An 18,781-nucleotide genomic window follows, 5' to 3' on the forward strand; every position below is an offset into this window, starting at 1 on the left:
AAAAGGGTCCACATTTTCGAAAAAACTTGTTATTATTCTCTTTACTGAAATCATCATTTATTTCCTTTTAAAGTAAAACGTCAATTTATAATGAAATTTTGTAAGTCGTTATAGTTGAAAACCAAGCTTGTATTTTGAAAAATATTTTTTTTGCGTAAAACCGTTGTTTGCTGAACGTTGTAGTTTAAAAACCAAAATGCATCCAAAACCAAAATTATAAACAACAATCCAGAGAGTCCCAAAACTACAAAAATCTCAAAGAAAAATCTCGAAAATTGAATAATTTAATACTAAAAAATAGTTTCTAGACTAGTGGTCATCGCTAAGCCTCCGTCGCACTGACCCGCCTATTTATGAGGATTACTTGATCAGAATAGAGAAACAAATGTGAGTTTTCATAAACTCAGTGTGTAACTTAACAAAGATAGACATGCACATAAATTAAGATTTCTCATGTAGCAGATCAGATACGGACATAGGTCCTTACAAAATCAGATAATATCATAATCGGATTATCAAAACATACAAACATGCAAAGTCCTACCCCTATCCTCTACACACCATCTCCGACCATTCCAGCACACCATGTGGGGTATAGAACACCCACCTATTCCTACACACCACATAGTGTCTTTACGACACTTACCAGAATAGTTTCCACTCAAGCTGCAAGTACTTCGGCGAGATGTCGCCTCACAGAACACTTCTTCCACATATATAAATCCCACCCAATACACAAATACAAATAACAGATAACAAATATACAAAATTAACATGTCCCACATGCTCATATATAGGTAACATACATGTTATTACAAACCAGTCAAATCATACATATCAATTTCTAAATGCTTAAATCAGTCTATTAGAATAGCAGATATCATACCTTAGGGTTTGTTTTGCCCTTTTCGACCTTACGGAAGGCCTACAGTCGATCGGAATGACATATGTGACCCTAGGAAAAATTTTAGAATTTTGGGTCCACATGCCCGTGTGGCATGTGGGCCCACACACCCAAATTGGCCTTACCCATGCGGCCTACACGGCTTGGCCTACAGTCCACATGCTCGAATCGGCCTAGCCCGTGTGGTCCACATTGCCATACACTCACCCATCACACGGCCATGTGTCGCACATGGCTGGCCACACACCTGTGTGGCGTCGACAGGCTACTTTTTTAGCTTTCATCGAACCTTATTTCTCGTGTTTTCGTTACACACCTGGTTTGTTTTTGATGCTACAACAATCTCAAGCCCTCCAAAACCTAAGAAACAGCATCCCAATGACAAAGTACCAACCAATTTACGAATTTAACCAATAATTTGATTTCGATAAAAACCTCTAAAAATTGAATTACGCGCAATTCACTTACCACCAACGAGCCGAAACACACAACATTCAAATCGATGAGTGAGCACCAGCCACTTCTTGCCTTTCTCCTAAACGAGAAGTAACGAACACAGTCAACGGATTCTGTTACACATAACTAAAAATCCCCTACAACGCAAAACGGAAAAGAACTACTCAATAGCTTACCTATTCGGAACGAATCAAAAAGCCCCCAAAAAGCACAGCGATGACAACATGAATGGCATTTGAACTTAAAGAGGGACGCAACAACAAATTTTTGTAGAGAAAGAAAATGGGGGAAAACGTCAGAAAAAAAACAAAATTTGGAAAAGAAGAAAAGAAACATCCAAAAGTGGAGAGGGATTTTGGGGAAAAGAAAAAAAAACCACTAAATTCTCCAACTCCCCACTAACCCACTAACGAACATTATCCCACTAAAACTGACATCAGATTCTCATCCATCCACCACAAAGTTTCAACTCCACCGAACCTCTATCAAACAACTGAAGCAAAAATTATCATTCTCGTTCACACAAGGACTCAGACACGGGACCTCAAGGCAACCTAACACCTTACCATTTGAACCAGCAGACTCGTTCTGATATGATTTGACTAGCAATAGACTATAAGCCAAACCGCCAAGGGTAAGGCTAGGATTAGAAAATAACAAAATTTTCAAAAGTCAGGCTTGAACCCAAGACCTCAAACACACAATCAGAACATTTAGCCAATGAATCAGATACTCATTTATGACAGATTTCACAAAAATAATGTTAAATTAATAACGGCATTACAACTCTACCCCTTAAAAGAAATTTCGGCCTCAAAATTTACCTGATCCGAATAGATCGAGTCCTCAAGTTCCTATGTGGCTTCCTCAGTGCCATGATTCCACCACAGAACCTTAATTAACGGAATAAACTTCCTCCTCAAAATATTTACATCTCGATCCAAAATCTGAATCGACTCCTCTTCAAATGTCAAGTCTGGTCTAACCTCGATCTCCTCAATAGAAACAACGTGAGATGGATCAGACCGATATCGCCTCAACATAGAGACGTGAAACACAGCATGGATACGGTCTAACTTCGGAGGTAGCTCTAACTTATAAGGGACCAATCCCACATGCTTTAGAATCTAATACAGCCCAATGAACCTAGGGCTCAACTTGCCCTTACGTCCGAACCACAGAACTTTCTTCCATGGAGATACATTAAGGAACACGTAATCCCCCACAGAGTACTCAATGTCCCTCATTTTTTGATTTGTATAGGAATTCTGTCAAACAGAAACTGCCTTAAGATAATCCCGAATCAGTCTGACTTTGTTTTTAGTCTCGGAAACCAACTTAGGACCCAAAACTCGTCGTTCACCGAACTTAGTCCAACACAGTGGAGTACAACACTTACGACCATACAAAGCCTCGTAAGGTGTCATCTAGATGCTAGACTATTGTTGTAGGCAAACACAGCCAAAGGCAAAAAATTCTTTCAACTCCCATGAAAATCAATCACACAACTCTAAAGCATATCCTTCAGTATCTAAATCACCCTCTCAGATTGGCCATCGGTCTAAGGAAGGAACACAGTACTGAAGTCCAATCTTGAACCCAAAGCTTCATGAAGTTTCTTTTAAAACTAAGACGTGAAGCGAGGATTCCTATCTGAAATTATCAAAATCAGAACCGGGTGAAGTCTCACAATCTCAAAAATGTAGAGCTTGGTCGAATTCTGCAGAGAATAATCTGTCTGAACCGGAATGAAATGGGCAGACTTGGTTAACCCATCCACGGTGACCCATACAAAATCCTTATTAGTAGGTCTTAAGGGCAACCCACTAATGAGGTCCATCATTACACGTCATTTCCATAAGGGAATCTTAACTGGTTAGAGCAAACCCGAAGGCAACTGGTGCTCAGCCTTAACTTGCTGGCATGTCAGACAACGAGCAACGAAATCTGTTACCTCTTGTTTCAAATCCTACCATCAGTACAGTTCATAGAGGTCTGGATACATCTTATTTCCACAGGGATGCATAGCACAAGGGTTACTATGTGTTTCCCTCAGAATAGACTGTCTTAGATCGGAATCATTTGGTACACAAACCCATCCTCAGAAATGCAGAACCCTATCACTATTCAGCCCAAAATCAGATGTACTGCCACTATCAACCTGACGAAAATGCAGAACCAGAGAATCATCCCCAAACTATTTATCCCAAATCAGATTAATCCAAGTTGGCTTAACTTGCAACTCGGCTAACAAACTAACTTGGAACTCGGCTAACAGACTCCCATCTTTAAAACAAACTTAAGCGAGCAAACATTGCCCTCAAATCAGACATTGCTCTACGACTAAGAGCATTGGCCACCATATTGGCCTTATCGGGATGATATTCTATCGTGCAGTTGTAATACTTGAGTAGCTCAATTCATCTACGCTGCCTAAGGTTCAACTCCTTTTGAGTAAGGAGGTACTTGAGGCTCTTGTGATCGGTGCAGATGATACACCTCTCACCATACAGATAATGCCTCCAAATCTTTAAGGCAAAAACCACAGCAACCAACTCGAGATCATGTGTCGGATAATTTTTGTCGTGTGAATTAATCTGTCGGGATGCATAAGCCACAACCTTACCGTCCTGCATCAGAACTCACCCCAATCCAACGTATGACCCATCACTATAAACCACGAATTGCTTACCAGATTCAGGCTACATCAGAACAAGAGCTTAACTCAGAATAAACTTAAGCTTCTCAACGCTCGATTGTTACGCATCAGTCTAGATAAAAGGAACATTCTTACGTAGAAGCCTAGTTAGAGAAGCTACAATCAACGAGGACCCCTCAACAAACCGTCGATAATAACCCGCAAGACACAGAAAAATACAGATCTCAGAAAAGTTCTTAGGCTGTTTCTAATCAAGTACAGCCTCAATCTTTCTAGGATCAACTCGAATCTCCTTAGTAGAAACCATGTGCCCGAGAAATGTTACTTCCCGCAACTAGAACTCACACTTGCTCAACTTAGTATAGAGTTATTTCTTATGCAGTATCTGAAATACTACTTTAAGATGCTCATCATGCTCCTCTTTGGTCTTAGAGTACACCAGAATATCGTCGATGAAGATTACGAGGAACTGATCCAAATACGGCTGGAAAACCTAGTTCATGATATCCATAAATGCAGTCGGAGCATTCTTCAAACCAAAGGGCATGACTAGGAACTCGTAGTGCCCATAACGGGTCTTAAAAGCCATTTTATGGATATTAGCTTCCTTAACCCTAAGCTGATGATACTCGGAATAGAGATCTATTTTGGAGAATACTAAAGCCTTACAAAATTGATCAAACAAATCATCGATTCTCGGAAGTGGGTACTTATTCTTCGCAGTCAGCTTTTTCAACTATCGGTATTCAATGCACATACTCATGGTATTGTCCTTTTTCTTTACAAAAAAATCGAAGCCCCCTACAGAGACACACAATGATAGATGAATCCATGATCTAGAAGCTCCTGAAGCTGACCCTTTAGCTTTGTAAGCTCTTTAGGTGCCACTCGATAAGGAGCGGGTAAACAAAACCCACGGCTCCTAGGTGGTTGCTGTATTGCCCTTTGTGGCTACACAAAACACTGAACTTAAGCTTGCATCTGATCAGAACACTGTGGACACTCTCTAATATGATTCTGCAATGACTCAAAATGCAAACATGCCCCTAATCTCCTCCAAATGTCGCTCAGATGGCGCCTACCATAATCGCTGTATGCCTGAACCCTAATGGGAGCAACTGGAACTCCCACTCTAATAGGCCCACCAGGTCTGGCCCGTCTCTTAGGCCTCTTAGCAGAATTGGAGGGCTTTGAATCCCTTTTATTCTTGCCTCTCTTTGTGTCCCTATTCTGGCGCTCTACGCGCTTAACCTCCTCGGCGATCTTTGTCTTGTCAACCAGGATGGCGAACTCTTGCTCCATTTGCAAAGCAATCAAGACTCTCAAACTTTCCCTCAGACCGTCCTCAAATTAAACACATTTTTGGTATTCTGATGCCACCATACCTCGAGCGTAGCGGCTCAATCTTAAAAATTCAGCCTCATATCAGCCACAGTCCTATCCTCTTGCGTGAGATTCGTGAACACACGTTTGCAAGTGTTCATATAACTCGCTCCCACATACTTCCTCTGAAAAGCAGTCTTAAAATACTCCCAAATAATCTGATCTGGCTGAGTACCCTCCTCAACTGATAACCACCACTGATAAGTCTCGTAGCAAAGCAAAGAAACTGCACCCTTCAATTTCTGCTTAGGAGTGCAGTCGTTGTTGTTCATTATTCTCTCGGTAGCCTCCAACTAGTATTCGACCATAGTAGGGGTGACTCCAGTGATGCCCCTAAATAGTTTAGCTCCATTGGATTGGAGTTGTTCAGTTACCGACCCACGACCCTTAAATCCAGAATGGGGTTTAGTGACCCTCTCCAAAACTCTCAACATGGCTTCGGGTAGTGCATCGTCCCCAATCGAGCGGCTTTGAGACTAGCAGTAGGTGTAGCTGAAGTGTCGCTCGTATCTAGATTTCACATACTACCTAGTGAGGAAGACTCAGCTCGAGTTCCCCTACGGCGTCTGCCGCGCCTACGAGTACCACGACCACGTGTTTCATGAGCGCTAATTGTTTCAAAGTTTTATCTACATTACAAATTTTTTTGCATCCGTTTCAGTGTTTATTAGCAAATCTTTTATGTTTCAAATATTTCTTAGAAGTTTCAGAAAATTTTCAAAAGTTTTAGTCTCTAGCTAACTTAGTATAGTTTCAGACAATTCTAACTACATTATTTCTAAGTCTAGAAGTACTTACAGGATTGGCATTGGAGATTCGGTGTACCATATACTTACTCAAAACGAAAGAAATTTTGTTTAAAATCTAATTTTTTTACAAATACAATTTTGAACCCAAAATTCATAGCCCGAGTTTTGCAACCTAGCTCTGATACCATTAAATGTAAGATCCCAAAGTCGGCCTAGAAGAAGGGTTTTAAAACAAAACTTTTAGGTTAAAACTTCTCGTATTAATTGTTTTAAAAGAGTCCACATTTTGGGAAAAAAACTTATTATTCTCTTTAATGAAATAGTCATTTATTGACATTTAAAGTAAAACGTAAATTTGTAGTGGAAGCTTGTAAGTCGTTATAGTTGAAAACTAAGCTTATGTTTTCAAAAACATTTGTTTGCGTAAAATCGTTGTTTGCTGAACGTCGCAGTTTAAAAAGCAAAATGCATCCAAAACCAAAATTATAAACAACAGTCCAGAGAGTCCCCAAATTTCAAAAATCTCAAAAAAAATCTCAAAAATTGAATAATTGAATAATCAAAAATAGTTTCAGGACTAGTGGTCACCATTGAGCCTCCGTCGCACTGACCCGCCTATGTCTGAGGATTACCTATTTGGAACGAATTGAAGAACCCCCGAAAAGCACAATGACAACAACACGAATGGTGTTTAGAATTGAAGAAGGACGCAACAACAAATTTTTGCAGAGAAAGAAAAGGGGGGAAATGTTAGAAAAAAAATTTGGAAAAGAAGAAAAGAAACGTCCAAAAGTGGAGAGGGATTTTGGGGAAAAGGAAAATAAAAACTAAAATAAAAATTTGAAAAAAAAAATAACCACTAAATTCCCCAACTCCCCACTAACCCACTAACCAACATTATCCCACTAAAATCGACATCAGATTCTCATCCAACCATCACAGAGTTTTAACTCCACTGAACCTTTATCAGACAATCGAAGCAAAAATTATCATTTTTGTTCACACAGGGACTCAAAAACGGGATCTCAAGGCAAGCTAACACCTTACCACTTGAACCAGTAGGTTCATTCTGATAAGATTTGACTAGCAATAGACTATAAGCCAAACCGCCAAGGATAAGGCTAGGATAAAAAATAATAGAATTTTCAAAAGTGAGACTTGAACCCAATACCTCAAACACACAATCAGAATACTTAGCCACTGAAGTAGATACTCATTTATGAAAAATTTCACAAAAAAAAAACAATGTTAAATTAATTAGGGCATTACAATGTTCTCTCATTTGTGAGATGTCACTTAAGGTTTAGGGTAGAAAACCTTATTGGGAAATGGTTCTATCTTACATTTGAAATGATAGGAATTTGCAAGGTTAAACATTGTCCTTAAAGTTTCAAATCTAGTGGATTTGGAAAATCCTTAGTTGAGGAAAGCTAAGGTAGTGGATGTAGGCAATTATGGTCGAACCATTATAAATACTTGAGTCATTTTATTTTTTACATTTCCCGAAAATGTTTTAATACACCAATTCACCCTCCTCTTGGTGTATTTTGATATCAATAATTGGAATCAGCGGTAGAACTCTAGAGACGATTTTACCACCAAGAGAGAAAATCCTAAAGAAATCCAAGATGGAAGCCACAAGTCAAGAAATTTACTTCATGGAATTGGAGCAAAATTCCACCATATTGGGAGAAGGGCATTCCACCATGAGGCATCCTTTATTAAATGGCACCAACTACTCATATTGAAGAACAAGAATGAAGTTTCATCCAAGCTAACAACTATAAAGATTGGAGGATAATTACAAATGGTCCATCCCTTCCAATAAAGAGGGTCAAAAATGTTATTGTCGCAAAGAAAGAGAGTGAATGGGATGATAATGGTATTAAGAAGGTGCAATTAAATGAAAAAGCTATGCATGCTCTATTTTGTGCTCTTGGTCCAAATGAGTATAATAGAGTCTCCTTATGTGACAATGCAAACGAAATATAGAACAAACTTGAAGTCACCCATGAAGGGACAAGTAGAGTTAAGGAGTCCAAGATAAGCCTTTTGACCCTTAATTATGAGTTGTTTAAGGCAAATCAGAAGAAAGAATCAATGAGATGTTTGATCGCTTCATCGACATCATCAATGGTCTCAAAGCCCTTGGGAAGATCTATCTCAACAAGGAGATGATGATGAAGATGTTGAATAGTCTCCCAAAGTCTTGAGAACCTAAAGTGACGACAATAGAAGAATCAAAGTATCTCAACTTACTCTCACTTCATGAGCTCATCGGTTCCTTGTTGACATATGAAATGAATATCAACCACAATGCATAAGAAATTAAAGAAGCTCCAAAGAAAGTGGGAGTTGCCTTCAAATCAACAACTTGTTTATATGTTTATAAAGAAATTCAAAAAAATCATAAAGTTCAACAAAACCAAAAGATTCCCAAGAAGAGACATCATCAAGGGTGAACCAAGCAAGAATAAAAAGGACTCAATCATTTGCTATAAGTGTAAAAAGAAGAAAGCCATGATGGCAACTTGGAGCGGTAGTGATTCATCCGAGAGTGATGAGAGGAATTAATTTGCCAACCTATGTCTTATGGCTATTGAAGAACCAAAGTTAATCCTAAATTATAGTGAATTAAATGAGTATACATTTGAAGAATTACAAGATGCCTATGATGAATTTGTTATAGATTTTGAGTCTATGAACTCCAAATATTAGAAAATGATTTCAAAATTAAAGAAGGAAAATAAGTCTCTAATCATAACTAAAGAGGAGGTAGAAAAGAAATTTAATAATATGCAAGGTCAAACTGATGATTTGACTTTAAAGAATAAGAACTTGCATAATTCATTTTCTATGTTTCATATGGACAAACAAAAACTAAATGATATGTTTGAATCTCAAAGAGCCTTCTTTGACAAGAGTGGCTTCGGTTTTGTAAATTTACAAAGAGAAAGAAAATTTAAAAATTTCAATAAGAAACCAAGCTATATTTATGATGTCTCACTTTCATGCACACATTATCAAAAAAAAAAAGAGGCATGATAGACAAGTATGTTATGTAAGGAAGCTCATATCTAGGAGTAAACTCACTAAGAGTGTGTGGATTCCAAAAGAATTAAACACATCTCAAAATGAGGATGATTGAAAAAAGTGGAATCCTGAGGGGACAAAAATGTTAAGACTAATGCTAATGGACCCAAGAAAGTTTGGGTACCAAAATCCAAAGTTTAACTTTGTGTTTGTAAGAGGAAAATCATTGCTTCAAGCCAAGCAACTCTAAGAAGAACTCATGGTACCTTGATAGTGGATACTCTAGACACATGACTGGTGAAAAAAGCCATTTCATGGAACTAATGCCAAAGAATGAGGAGAAGTTACATTTGGTGATAACTCCAAAGGGCTTATTGAAGGTATTGGTTCTATAGGTATAAATTCTTCCACTCTCATTAAAAATATGCTTTATGTCAATGTTCTTAAGCTTAACCTCTTTAGCATTAGTCAACTTTGTGACAAGGGATTCAAAGTAATATTTGAGTCTAATGGGTGCAAAGTTTTAGATTTTGTAAATAATAGGATTCTTTTTGTAGGACATAAGGTAGGTAATATTTTTATAGTGCATCTTAATGACATATCTTCCTCTAATATTTGCTTTATGACTAATAATGAAAATGTATGTTCGCTATGGCAAAGAAGATTAGGACATGCAAGCATGAGTATTATTTCAAAACTTATTAAAAATAAACTTGTTGTTGGCATGCCTAACTTTCTTATTGACTTTGATAAAGTATGTGATGCATGTGCTAAAGGTAAACATAGGAGAGCATATTTTAAATCTAAAATATAGTTTCTACATATAGAGTAGTCCAACTTATTCATATTGACCTTTTGGACCCACTAGAACTATGAGTTTATGTAACACCCCTTACCCGTATTCAACGCCGGAATAGGGTACGAAGCATTACTAAAACACATACACTTGTAACGTACTATACCGAGTTAAAAAAAACTTTCATCTAAATTAAAACTTTCAAATTATTATATTTGAGTTTACGAGGTTCAATACATAATCATTCAACCAAATCTTATAGCTTTTACCATTTGTTGATCTCATTTCATTCACAATTCTCATGTTCACAATTCAAGTCAATTTCTCAATCCAGTGTACATTTCAGTACCATAATAATTCCTTTATTTCAAATCATTTCATTAGCAATTTCCATATAATTCACGTACAACTCAATATTAGTAAGTTCAATACTAATACGTATTTACCATTTAACTCAACATTTATCGATTATACTATTTATTAACACATTTATGAAATTCTAAATTTTGCAATAAAAATAACATTTTAGCTTAAATAATAACATCAATTCAAATCATCATCCCCTTTTTCATCATTTTTCACTTCAAATATGAACTTACTATTTTGTTACCTTTCCACATTTGTTTTATATGCATATCACACAAGACGTAAACATATCATTCAACCATAGTCGCAAGCTAGTGCATTTAAACATAATTCTTTTTTGGAACTAACCACATGATAAACTATTTCACTATAGGTTACATAATTTAAACCTTACCACCCGGTCATGATCACAAGCATATTTCCATTTAGGCACTTACCATATCAATGCATAACTTATAAGTTCATCGTGGCATAATCCAGCCACAACTTGACCAAAGCCTAAGTATGTACATCAAAGATGTTATCCAAATAAACATATAGCATAAGCATTAGAAGCATGGATGAACACAACATTTATTCTTGAATTAAATTTACCAACATATGTTAATTCATATATCATTCATGACATTACTTCATACCAAAACATATTCCAAATATACCATATACACATACTATGGAACTTTATTTTTCCACATGAGCTTAAACCAAGACAAATAATGTGCAAATATAAGCATCATTTCTATTTCATCATCTATTAATTATAATCGAGCATATGAACAATTATACTCAAATAATTTATATATTTCCCAATTTTCCTCCTCCTCTCCATTCCACATCCTTAATGTGTATAACACACTTAAACAACATTAACTATAATTTCACTATTCACTCACATGTGTATTCAAAGCTGTTTATCCGAGTCAGAGTCACTAAATTATTTTTATCTAGAGCTAAAGAGCTCCAAATTAAGATCCGTTAATTTTACCTGAAACTAGACTCACATATCTTATTACCATAATATTTTCAAAATTTTTTATTTAGCCAATAAGTACAGTTTATTCTTTAAAGTTACCTCTATTTTGCTGTCTGATAGTTCCAATCCTTCTTCACTAAAACTTAATTATCTCCTTCTACAGAATTCGGATGATATCCCAATTTCTTTCATGTAAAAATAGACTCATTCAGCTTCAATTTCATCTATTATTCAGTCTTTAATTCGATTCCCACAATTTTTAGTGATTTTTCAAAGTTAATCTACTGCTACTGTCCAAAAATGTTTCTTATAACTTATTTTACAATTTAATTCTAACTAAATTTACTTACTTTCCTAACTCAATTCATACTTCTTTTCTATTCAAATTCCATCCAAACTCAAATTTAACTATTAAATTTTCAGAAAATTTTCCTAATTTCAAATTTTCCTCAATTTAGTCCCTACAACATAAAAGTTATAGCTTACTTTTCAATTTAATCATTTTATCAATTCTAACTTGAAATTATTCAATTAAGTCCCTAATTCATATTTTTGTTCAACATAAACTATACTTGAGAACTCATAAACTTTCAATATGTCAACTTAGTTTCATCAAAACCTTATTCTAAAGCTTCTAAAATATCAAAATTAAATAAAAAGGACTTGATTGACTTACCAAAATAAGCTCCAAGCTTCAAATCTCTAATTTCCCCCTTGTTCTTTTCTTTCCTTATTTTCGTTGTTTCTTCTCTGTAACTTTCTTCTTCTTCTTCTTCTTCTTTTACTTTATATCTTATATATATAGAGTTAATAATAATAAATATCTAACAAATAACTAATACATATATTACAAATGTATACAAATATTTTTTTTACACTTGTACTTAATCTTTATCTTACACTTGTCATGAATTAATTTATTAGTTACATAAAAATCTTATAATTTAATTATTTATCAAATAAATATCTTTTACATAATGATAATAAATAAATAAATATCTATTTAATAAACAATATAAATATTACACTTGTACATTTACATATTATTACACATGTGTTTTATCATTACCATCCATTTGTCATATTTTAATTTATTTCATAATATAATAACAACAATATTAATAATAAAAATAATAATAAAATAATAAAATGTCATTTAAAAATCTAATTAAAATATTAATAAACTAATATTTATTTATTTATTTAATCTAAAATATCTTCATCATCATCATTATTTTCTAGATTTCTCTTTCTTCCAATTGACCATTTTGCCCTTTAGATCTTTTAAAATTCCATCATTGAGTCATCACTTAATTTGGTAAAATTATAATTTAGTCCCTCATAATTCTTCATCTATTCAATTTGGTCCCAATTCATACATTTTCCTTAGCTTCTAGATTATTCCATCCTTAAAATATTTACACTATTGGTCCTTCAAATTTTTCATATTTACACTTTAACCCCTCAACTTTTGAGTATTTACTCTTGGGTAACGAAACTTTTCTCATTTTTGCGATTTAATCCTTTCTTGAATTAATATGTCATAATATACTTCCTAATGTTACCATAACTCAAAATTACCCTTTTTATCACTTTATTTCCTTATGTTACCATATTAGGGTTATTACATTACTTTCTTACTGTAGAAATTTTCGGGGTATTACAGTTTAGGAGGTAAACAATATGGATATGTTATTGTCGATGACTATTCTAGATATACATGGGTTTTTTTTTCAAAAGATGAAGCTTCAGAAAAATTTATTACCTTTTTTGTAAATTGTTTAAAAACCAAGTGGGATATTCAATTTCAATTGAAAGAAGTGATCATGGAAAAGAATTTAAAAACCTTGGCGTTGATAATTTTTGTCATGAACATAGTATTAGTCACAAATTTTCGGCACCCAAAACCCCTCAACAAAATGAAGTTGTTGAGAGGAAAAATAGGACCTTAGAGGAAATGGATAAAACCATGTTATGTGAAAATAATATTCCAAGATATTATTGGGCGGAAGCCTTAAATACTTCTTGTTATATTATAAATAGAGCTATGGTTAAGCCTATTTTGAAGAAAACTCCTTATGAACTTTTTAAAGGAAGAAAGCTTAACATAAGCCACTTTTATCCTTTTGGTTGCAAATGTTTTATTTTGAATAATAAAAAAGAAAATTTAGGAAATTTTGATGCCAAAATGATGAAGGTATTTTTCTTTGATATTCCACAAATTCTAAAGCTTATATAATTTTTAACAGGAGAACCCTTGTTGTAGAAGAATCTATACATGTTATTTTTTATGAATCTAATACTCCTAGAAAAGAATCTATTGATTTTAATGATGTAGAAATATATCGACTTGAGCAAAATCAAGAATCACATGAAGATCAAGGCATAACTGAGTTGGTTCAAGAACTCAAAATTGATAAACTCCAAGAACCAACTCACGTTGAAAGAGAATCTACCCTCCCAAGAGAGCTTTCATATGTAAAAAATGGACACATCATTGGTGATCCATCTAAAGGGGTAATTACTAGATCTTCAATTAGAAATACTTGTAATTATGTTGCTTCCATTCTTGCATAGAACCTAAAAACATTGATGTTGCTTTAAATGATGAATTTTGGATAATGGCTATGCAATAAGAATTAAATCAATTTGAAATAAATCAAGTATGGAATTTAGTTGATAGACCTAGTAATCATCCAACTATAGGAACTAAATGGGTCTTTAGAAATAAACTTGATGAAAATGGTAACATTATTAGAAACAAGGCTAAATTAGTTGCCAAAGGATATAGCCAAGAGGAAGATATAGACTATGATGAAACTTATGCACCGGTACCTAGGTTAGAAGCCATTAGGATGTTATTAGCTTTTGCATGTTCAAACAATTTCAAACTTTTTAAAATAGATGTCAAAAGTGAATTTTTAAATGGTTTCATAAATAAAGAAGTATATGTTGAACAACCTCCCCATTTTGAAAATCCAAATTTCCCAAATTATTTTTTCAAATTGTCCAAAGCTCTATATGGTTTAAAGCAAGCTCCTAGAGCTTGGTATAAAAGGCTTTCCAAATTTTTAATTGAAAATGGCTTTAGAAGAGGCAAAGTCGACACCACCTTGTTCATAAAAACTAAAGACAATGACATTTTAGTAGTACAAATTTATGTTGATGATATTATATTTGGTGCTACTAATGAACTTCTTTGTCAAGAATTTTCTAAGATTATGCAAGGTGAATTTGAGATGAGCATGATGGGTGAGTTGAACTTCTTTTTGGGGCTCCAAATCAAGCAAACTAAAAAATACATCTTTATCAATCAAGCCAAATACATCAAGGAAATGCTCAAGAAGTTTAAAATGGAGGACTTGAAGCCTCAATCAACACCAATGGGCACTTCAACAAAGCTTGATAAAGATGGAGGTAAATGTGTTGACACTAAACATTATAGGTCTATGATAGGTTCATTGCTTTACCTTATCGCTAGTAGACCGGATATAATGTATAGTGTTTGTCTATGCTCTAGATTTTAATCATCTCCTAAGGAGTCACATTTACAAGCCATTAAGAGAATCTTTAGGTACCTTAAAGACACTCCAAATCTAGGACTTTGGTATCCCAAAGATTCATCATTTAGTTTGCATGCTTACTCAGATGCGAATTTTGGAGGATGCAAGTTAGATAGAAAAAGAATTCCTAGAACATGTCAATTCTTAGGAAACATGCTTGTTTCTTGGTTCTCTAAGAAATAAAATAGTGTAGCTTTGTCCACAACTGAAGCGAAATATGTTGCCGTAGGTAGCTGTTGTGCTCAAATTCTTTGGATGAATCAACAATTAGTTGACTATGGAATTGATATGGATCACATTAATATAAGGTGTGATAACACTAATGCTATTTTCTTAACCAAAAATCTCATCCAACACTCTAGAACAAAGCACATAGAGATAAGACACCATTTCAGTCGAGATCATGTACAAAGATGAGACATAATTATAGAGTTTGTAGATACGTTGCATCAAGTAGTCGATATTATTACAAAACCTTTAGATAATGAGAGGTTTTGGATAATTAGGGGAGAGTTAGGACTAATGAAAATGCCTTTATAAGCTTCTTGTATAATCTTTTTGACATTCTTGGACACTTGTGTTGTTTTATGCATGCTTTGTGTACATTACTTAATTATACTTGTAAACTTGTAAATTCCTTGTTTCTCTTTATTCTTATATGTTTCAAATGTTGTTAATATGTGATATAATTAAGTTAGATAGTATTTTAAATCATTGATCAAAATTTAAGTATGTTAGTAAATGTGCTTTCCATCTTTTGATTGCCGTCAAGCATGTTTTTACTTGATTTTCTTGTAGATATTTATTTAAACATGGTATTATATGATTTTACATATGTTATCTATTTGTTTTTGTATCTTTTTCCTTGTATTTTTTATTTATTTTTTTATTCTATCTATTTGTTTACATGTTTCATTTTTCTTTTGTTTCTATTATTATTATTCTTATGTCTCCATACGTTTAAGTATTGTGCACTTATTCCCCTAGTTTTTCAAGCATGCAATTTTTTTATATTACAAAAAGGGGAAGAAAAATGCAAAATTTTTATAATATAATTTTCAACTTAATTCTAAAGTCAAATTCTTTAAGTTGTAAATTTAAATGAAAAGACGTCTAAAATATTTTTTTTAAAAAGGAGCTTATTTTGAAAATAATGTTTAAGATAGGGGGAGTTAGAAAATTTGTTCAAAATGTTTTTGTTATATCAAAAAAGGGAGATTGTTAGCTCCAGATTTTCAAGTATTTTGATATAACAAAAAGTATATTAAAAATTTCCTACTTAAATTTGTAAAAATTGTTTATAAGTCCTTAAAATTATTTTCAAAGTGTTGGACAAAATAAAATTTTTAAAAAAAATCCTTGAATTAACTTAATTTTTAACGAGTTTTGAAGTCTAAAGGACTTCTATCGATACTCGGTGGAACTTAAGATGGAAAGACCTTGAAAAGTTTACAGAATTCTACCGGTAGAATTGAGAGTTCTACTGATACAACTCTAGGTTCTACTGATACAACTCGAACTTCTATCAGTAGAACGCACTCCAGTGTACAAGGTAGTTTTGGTCTGGGATCTCTACCGATACCCTGGTCCGATCTAGCGATACAACCAAAGTTCTACTGGTACCTTGAGAACTTCTACCGGAACAAGTTAAGGCAGTAGCCAATGTTCACCTCCTCTACACTTCTACTGATACTTTGCTAAGTTCTACCGATAATAGTTGAAACCCTTAAAGTTCTATCGGTACAAAAGGACATCTATCGGTACGAGTCCAACGGTCATATTTTGGAAGGACTTATACCGATACAAGTCCCCTTCTATCAATACAACGAAGCTGCAGACTACATTTAATGCTAGTTTTTATGGCTGCAACGACTCTATTTTGTTTCTAAGGACTACAAACGTCCAAAAGGTTGTTAGAGGACTTAAATACTAGGTCAAGGCTCCTCATTAAGATATATAAATAAATGCCTAAATTCCAATAACTCAATTTTCCAATCTTTCTCAATTTTTTACTAAATATTTCTTGTACACACTTGTGGGTTAAGTCTTCTATCATTCTTTCAAGTGTTGTAACTTTGTGTGAGAGTGCTTAATTTTTTTTTATTATCTACCTTTTAAAGATATCATCTTATTCATCATTATTTTCTCTCATTTGTGAGGTGTTACTTAAGGTTTTGGATAGAAAATCTTAAGGAGAAGTGGTTCTATCTTACCTTTGAAAAGATAGGAATTTGTAAGGTTAAACATTGTCCTTAAAGGCTGAAATCTAGTGGATTTGGGAAATCCTTTGTTGAGGAAAGCTAAGGTAATAGAGGTAGGCAATTGTGGCCGAACCACTATAAATACTTGAGTCTTTTTTTTTCATTTCCCGAAAACGTTTTAATACACCAATTCACCCCCTTTCGGTGTATTTCGATCTCAACTGTTATTATTTTAATTTAACAATTTGATTCAAATAATGAACATTATATTATTTTCATCAAAATTTATCATTAATATACAGATATAATCATACTAACTTTAAATCAAATCATCATAAATTTAACAAGTATACATGATAGTAACCAAATTGTTATAGAAAATATTAACCATATAGATAATTGTTCTTATGGGTGAGCAAAATCTGATTCGATTAAAAAAACTCGATAAAAAATTAGATTTTGAATTAAATAGTTCAAGTTGTTTGATTTAATCAAGTTATTTAGATAAACTCGAACAAAAAATTAAGTTTTTTGGTTTAACTCAAATATGAATCACACAATTCGAGTTATCCAAAAATCTGAATAAAAAAGGCAAAACTACGTCGTTTTGATAAATGTTTACTCATTAAGTTAAAAGGAAAAATCATTATATTGTTTATGTAGTTAAATAATCTTGTACTTCGTCTACTAGTTAAATAATCGGTCCATGTAAACGCAAAATTGAGTATAAATAATAAGTTTCGTTAACTCGACTTGATTTGACTGAAAATTTTTTGACTGAATTTGACAAAAATTTAAATTGAGTTGCTAAAATAATATTCGTCAACTCGACTAACTCGAATTATTTTTACTCAATTCGACTCGATTGGACTCAACCGGATACTCACTCCTAATTATTCTAAAGTTTTTAAATAAAAACAATGAAAAGATTCAATTTTTAACCTTTCTCAAATATAAGGACAAATCTCAAATTTGATCTAATTACAAATTTTCACTTGTGGTTTCAATTAAAGGAAAAAAAATCCTTACCCTAAGGTATAACAAGAGACACCAATTTAATGTTGTTATAGGAAAAGATTCAATTGGTGTCCCTTGTTAATAGCATTGATGGTAGATAATGATTTACTATAGCCATTTACATTAATCAAACTTGAATACTATTTTGCAGTGTCTATAAAAGTTTTCTCAAATATAGGAACAAATAATCCTCACCCACACTTAAAAAGTGAAAATAAAATAATTTTCATCTTCGTTAATATATCATTTAACACCTAAATTTAGTTTTAACATTCAATTTGATATTTAAGTTTTTTTAATCATAATTTGGTTCTTGAGGTTAGCTTCAATATATAATTTAGTATCTAAACCGAACGACATCATGTAACCCAATGACATGTGTTCTCTAGTTAAAAAACATAAGTCCTTAATTAGGACCTAAAAAGAAAATCCAGGTACCAAATATTGAAACCAAATTCAAGTGCTTCATTGGGACAAACAAAAACTCAAGCATCAAATCGAGAAAAAAAACCTACTTGAAGATTAAAGCTGAACTCAAGTACCCAATTGAAAAAAAAACCATTCAAGTGCCAAATTAAACATTAAAATCAAACTCAAGTATCAAATAGTATATTAAGTATTAACCGTTCAAATATTCTACAAATATTTAAAAAAAATCTATTTCATCACTCTAACGCCAAC

The sequence above is a fragment of the Gossypium hirsutum genome, chromosome D06, assembly GCF_007990345.1.
Source record: "Gossypium hirsutum isolate 1008001.06 chromosome D06, Gossypium_hirsutum_v2.1, whole genome shotgun sequence".
Taxonomy (NCBI): Eukaryota; Viridiplantae; Streptophyta; class Magnoliopsida; order Malvales; family Malvaceae; genus Gossypium; species Gossypium hirsutum.